The following is a 6,927-nucleotide window of genomic DNA, read 5'->3' as shown; positions in this document are numbered from 1 at the left end:
TGAACAGTCCACAGCTGGTCTATAGCGATCAATGATTGACTCCTTACTTAAAAGCAGGATTTCCTTCCCTGGAGAGGCCATATTGCATTTCTCCCCATTTAAATCTATACGACTGACACGTCTTGTGTATTCTATAGTCTTTGGTAAAATACAGATTATTGTTAACCAGGTCAAATGAGTGCATTTGCATAATGAGCTTTTCAGCTCCGTTGCTGAAGTGGCTTCATTATTTCACTTCATTTATTTCACTCAAATCGTTTTTAGTGTCAGTTATAATTAACTCTATAAATATGAGCTTTTATTCCTTTGTTCTTGCCTTTTGTTCTGCTCTGTTCTGCCTCCTGATTGGCTGATGACGCTGCAGGCGCTGATGATTCATCTGGATGTCGAGTGTTTTCCACCTTCTCCAGTTTACTTATGATGAACTTCTGCTTTTCTCTGCTCTGGGTTTCTGAGTTCAGTTCAAGATGATAACCTGAGGATGAAGATCTGGGCTCATACACTCTCAGAAATAAAGGTACGAGATCTGTCACTGGAGTGGTACCTTTTTTAAAGGTACACATTTGTACCTAAATGGTCATATTAATACCTCAAGGCTTTAATATTAGTGCCTAAAAAGTACAAAAGTGTTCCTCTTTAAAATTTTAGGTTTAAATATATGCTTTGGAAATACAAATATGGACCCTTTTAGTACAAATGTGTATCTTTTAAAAAGGTATCACCCCAGTGTATTTCTGAGAGTGTATTCACAAAAATGAGCACTTTAGCTGATGTCCTAAATAGCAACAAAACTAAGAATTGTCTCTTAAAGTGCATCTTTTATGTGAAAATCTATTTTATAAGGAATTTAAACACAGTTAATGTGTGAATATCCCCAGCCTCTAATGATAAACATGAGTTAATTGTGTTTGTTCTAATCAGACTTGATAAATGAAACACTTTGACTGACATTCCCCCAGAGAGGGAAAGCCCCGCCCACTAGTGCCCATCTCTTCCTCATTTGCATAGACAGCAGCCCTGAGTGAGTGCCTGTACTGTATCTCTCAGGTTTAATCTGTATGGGGCTGTTCAAATATCGCGTCCAAAACCACTTTAAAAACGTAACGCGTGCTTCTTCCTGTCACATCCTGTCTTCCTTGTATGTTTGTTTTCATCATGTGACCTTCCCCCATGTGTTCCTATGTTCCAGTTCCCGCCATGTCATTATGTTCATCAGTGTCACCTGTGTTCATCCCCAGTATGTGATCAGTGTCATCATCCCTGGTGTATTTTTAGTCATTCATTGTCCGGTATTCTCAGTTGATGTCTGTTTTCACCTCATGTTCTGCCTGTGTTCATCCGTGTAAGTACGTGTTTTGATAATAATCCTGCAATCCTGTGCCTTCCTGTAGTGAACCCAGGCGTCACACTTCCCTGTACTGATTTAAATGAGTTTCTGGCGATCCTCTGCCGTTTGCCTTTGCTATGGCCACCATCAGCTGTTCATACACACGTGTGGCGCAGTCAATTTTTCAGAATAGTTCAGCTTTCACCACTGTGGATTAATCCTGAATGTGTGTCGCTGGTATTACTTGGGGTTAGGGTTAAGAGTATATGCTGCTGTTTAACTGCATTGATTTATTGCATTCCTGCATTGGGCTCTCACATACTCTCTGCTACTTCATACTGTAGTCGTGGTGGGCATGTCTCGCGCTGAACGCAGTTGACCAATCACAACAAACTGGGTCATCGGTTCAATCAGAGCAGGATGCTTTGTGCTAAGGGGGAGTTTGGGAACAAATGAATCGCTGAAGGATTCTTATGAGAGTTGCTGGGAAAATTAGGTAAAAATAAACGCATATAAGACAATGAAAGTGTTTTTTGACCTTGTACGCTTATCAGCATGTTGTTGGAGACCCCTAAAACCAAAATAGCCCTTATTTTGCATTAAAAAAGGTCATCTTTAACTAGAGTAGCTAATAGCTTAGCTCACTACATTTTTCAAGTGGCTTACCCAACACTGATCAAAGGTGAGTCAATAATGGCAATTAAATTTCTTGGGTGAACTATTTGCTGAATACTTGCTGTAATAATTGCATGTTCATGCCTGCAGAGCTGCATTTGAGACAATCGGCAGGAATAAAAGTGCTACAGTAATAACAGTGACGTGACTTGGTGCTGGATGGTTCACTGTGTGTTGTTCTGTGTTTGTGCTCTGGTAAGTCCATCACTGTGGGATTTGGACAGGTATAAACACAAGCTAAATGAATAGTAATATCTAACTAATGCATGCTTTGACAAATCTGTCATCTTCAGTTTAACACATCATGCAAAACTCAGTCTGACCGCTTCAGAAAGCATCAGCAGATGTAAATGTTTACAGCTCAGCTCTGACTTTGGCAGGAATCTGAGAGGGCTTTATAAAAGTCTGAATAAGCTGGAATCAGTGTTCAGCAGTGATCATCAGACCATCAACAGCCCTAAACACCATTATATTTCTCCACTGGCTATGAAAGGTGAAGGAGTGTTTACGCACACAAGCCTCTAAACAATCTCCACAGCAGACGCAGGGGATTTAGCGCTTCGGCTTGTGACTGAAATCATTCACATGATCATGTCTCTCTCTCTCTCTGCAGGGCGGTTGGCAAACACAATCTAAAGGACATTAAGGCTGTCGGGAGATCAGTAATCTGCTCACACTGATACTGCTGCTCTGATCCAGTGGATGCAGATAGAGGAACTATACTGCACCATGCAGAATACTGACACACACGCACACACGCACGCACGCATGCATGCACGCACACGCACACGCACACACACACACACACACACACACACACACACAGGAAGTCAAGCATATAGAAAGTCTATCAACTAAACCTTAGCAACACTTTAGTAACCATAGACAACACCCTGACCTGGCAACATCCTAGCAACTACACAGAACTCTCTATAAAACAGCCTAGCAACCACTCAGGAAATCTTGGCCACACTATATCAACCACAGACAACATTACGGCAACACCCTAGCAACTACAAAAAATATCATATAAACACCCTAGAAACCACACAGCACAACAACACTTTAGTAACTATACAGAACACCCTAGAAACATCTTTGCAACCACACACAACACATCAGCAATACTCTAGAAACCATTTAGAAGAACTTAGCAACTGCACAGAACGGCATATAAACAGCCGGAAAAACACACAGAACACCTTAGCAACATCCTAGATACCACACAGAACACCTTAGCAACACCTCAACAACCCTCTATAAACCCCACAGCATGGAGCGGCAGTTAAATGATTCCTCACAGTGATGAATTCAGATATTTTCTTTCTGTTTTAGTTTATTAATCTGCAGGACAGACGGACAGTGCGGCATCAATAATCCAGACTCCACTGCGCCGTCTGTCACAGTCTCAGAGCAGCATGACACACACACGCACACACACACACACACACACACAAACACACTAGAGCCAGTGTAGTTGATCAGTTCCCCTATAGCGCATGTGTTTGGACTGTGGGGGAAACCGGAGCACCCGGAGGAAACCCACACCAACACGGGGAGAACATGCAAACTCCACACAGAAACACCAACTGACCCAGCTGAGGATTGAACCAGCAACCTTCAAATCATGCACAGTTCATCTGTAAATTGTAAGAAGATGAGTTTACTCACATTTGTAAGTAAAGTCAATTAATCATTTTAGTGTGCACAAGATTAAAATTCAAGCTGCGTCAATGATTTTGTCAATGATGAAAAAAAGACTTGCTTCATCTTAAACATATCTAAAAATTCTAAAATCATCAAGCATTTTCTAGACAAGTAAAACATTGTTTTGTTTTTGGAAATAATTAGTTAAAATCAATTTATAAATTTAATTTATTATATAATTTAATTCATTTGTTTTTATTTAAAAGAAAAATAAGCGAAAAATAATGTGAAATAACCTTACATTTCTTACCCCTTTGGCAGATTATTTAGCTTGTTATACTTTAAAATTTTGCCTCATTATTTCTGAAAACAAAACATTATCTTTGCTTGTCAACAAATTGCTTCTTGATTTTAGAATATTTCAGCTATTAGGACAAAAACCCCACTAAAAACACACAAACCCTTCATTCATGTCAGTGTTTCCCGCACAATTAGACTGGTCTGGAATCAGATTTCTAACAATGTGCAAGTGTTTTATTTTCCTCTTGTTTGTCTTCCCATGAGAACGGTTAAAGAATTCATGAGTTCAGAGCGCTGTGAGATTCAGACAGCGGTGCAGGATTATCATCCATTACAGCGCAGAAAAAAGCAGAGAAACTGTTAATCAATGAGGTCTTCAGACTGGAGGAAAACACCACCGACAGACGCTCAATGCACTGACACCACACATCTAATTAAGAGCTGCGCACAAAACTTCATTGGGAGAGAAAACGAGGCTTCAGAGAATTCCAGAGGACACGGAGTCAAATAAATGAGGGAAAACCAGCTCTGGAACCAGGCGGTGGACATGAGAAATACTGTCACATCTTAAAGGAGACCTATTCTGCCCTTAATACAAGATGTGATATAAATCTCTGCTGTGTCTAGAGTGTGTAGTGGAGTTTGAGCTGAGAATAGCACACAGATAATGTTCTCCAGCTCTCTGAAACTGACCCTTTCAGGATTTGATCCTAATTGTGGTGTTTTGGTGACTGTCGCTTTAAATGCAAATGAGATTGTGCTTTTTTTCAGAAGAGGGCGGGGCTACAGACAGCTGTGTGTCAGCATAGTGACAGATGTAAAACAGTGGTGTGTGCTGTCAGTGCTGGTCAAGTGTGCTTCAGTGTGAGTGTGTGTGTCAGTCTATGTCGCTCCTGTCGCTGTTTATCTAAAACTCCACATTTTTAATCCTATTAGTCTATGCTGACATCATCTTCAGCAGCTCAAACACTCTAATGGCTAATGGACAGATGGCTGCTTCTCACTCAGGCCTGCTGTTTATGCTAATGAGATGGAGAGATGGGCACTAGTGGGCGGGGCTTTCCTCCTTTGATGACACGTACAGAGGGAGACTGTCAATCAAAGTGTTCCTGCAGACTGTTTTCATCAAGTCTGATTATAAATAATACAATTAATTCATGTTTACCAATAAAGGCTGGAGATATTCACACACTGCTGACACATTTCTATTTCTTCTAACCTGCTATTGCTATTTAACCTTTAAGGGATAAAGTTTAGTGAACATTATCAGAATATAGATATTAATAAAAGTTTAAAGCGTCACTGGTTGTGTTGATGTTGAGCTTCACCTGCTGCAGTGTTGTTGTTTTTCCTCCACACTTCTGTGAAATCATCATCATCATCTTCTCAGTCTTCATCTCTGTGTTTTCAATCTGTGTGGAAGAATGAAACTCGTGCACAGATCCAGATTGTTTCACCGCTTCAGATGCTGGACATTCTGCTGTTTCCAACCAAATCACACTGCAGGGACTGACCTGAGTTCAGCAGCTGAACTGGACTGGAGCCTTTCCTGAAGCTGAACACTCTGTTAAAGCACATTTCTGTCTGAGAACTTAATCAATCAGTTATTTGTGAACTTTACCTGTGATGCTGCTCAGAGAAACACACACACACACACACACGCACACATGCACGCGCGCACACACACCCATAAACACATGTAGACAAAGACACATACATCCAGGCTTGGCGGGATGTACAGGTGGATGACGGAAAAAACCGACAGATAAAAGAACAGAATACACAACAATTGGATGAATGAATGAATGAATGAATGAATTGATGGATGAAAAACAGACAGATGAAGAGAAATAAAATGAATAGAATGAACAACAATTAAATGGACGGATAGATGAATGAATGAATGAATGAATGAATGAATGAATGAATGAATGAATGAATGAATGAATGGGTGGATGAATGGATGGATGGATAGATGGATGAATAAGTGGATGATAGAAAAACTGACAGATAAATAGAATGAAAAACAATTGAATGGATGAATAGATGAATGAATGAATGAAAAGATAGGTGGGTGGATGAAAGGATGGATGAATGAAAGAATGAATGAATAAATGATTACAAGACAGACGAATGAATAAATGAATGAATGAATGAATGAATGAATGAATAGATGGATGAATGAATGAATAGATTGGTGGGTGGGTGGATGGATAGATGATCACAGGACAGATAAATGAATAAATTAATTAATAATTAATGGGTGGATGGATGGATAGATGGATGAATAAGTGAATAACTAAAATTAATAAAATTTTGAAACTGTAATAATGGGACAGAGACTGAAGCGTGTTATCCTCTAGCAGTCACTAAGCCAGCATCACATCAGTGTTTAATCAGCATGCACAGTTAACTCATCTCTCCATTAATGTGATCTACATCTGACTGGCTGAAGTGTACAAGCACAAACACTGCTCATTTCATCAAGTCTGCTGAACAGCATCCAGTATAGCTGATCTGACCTCAGAATGGAGCTTTACTGCAGCCTAAACCACATCTCAGTTCAACCAGGAGAGTTTGAGTCTGCTTTATTACCGCAGGATTGAGGAAACTTATCAAATGCGGTCCAGAGACTCCAGATCAGCGCATTAATGGCATGTTGAGAGTCAGAGTGAAGCGTTTACTGTCAGAAGACATGAAGAAAAGCGTCAGTCAGCACGGGGAAATGTGGAAAACTTGGGTAAACACGAGCTAAGATGCCAACAAACAGATTTACAAAGTAGAATAAGCAAATCATCCATCCATTAATGTGAAGTGATCGTTCTAGACGGAGGAATAAACACATTTGATGTCAGACACGACAGGCGAGGTACACTACTGTTCAAAAGACTGACGTTTCTGAAAACACTTTATTAAAGATGCTGATTACACTCATCAAACCTGACAGTGCAGACACTTACACTCTTACACAACATCTC

Source organism: Danio rerio, chromosome 13, assembly GCF_049306965.1.
Source record: "Danio rerio strain Tuebingen ecotype United States chromosome 13, GRCz12tu, whole genome shotgun sequence".
NCBI lineage: Eukaryota > Metazoa > Chordata > Actinopteri > Cypriniformes > Danionidae > Danio > Danio rerio.
This window is presented reverse-complemented; position numbering follows the sequence as displayed.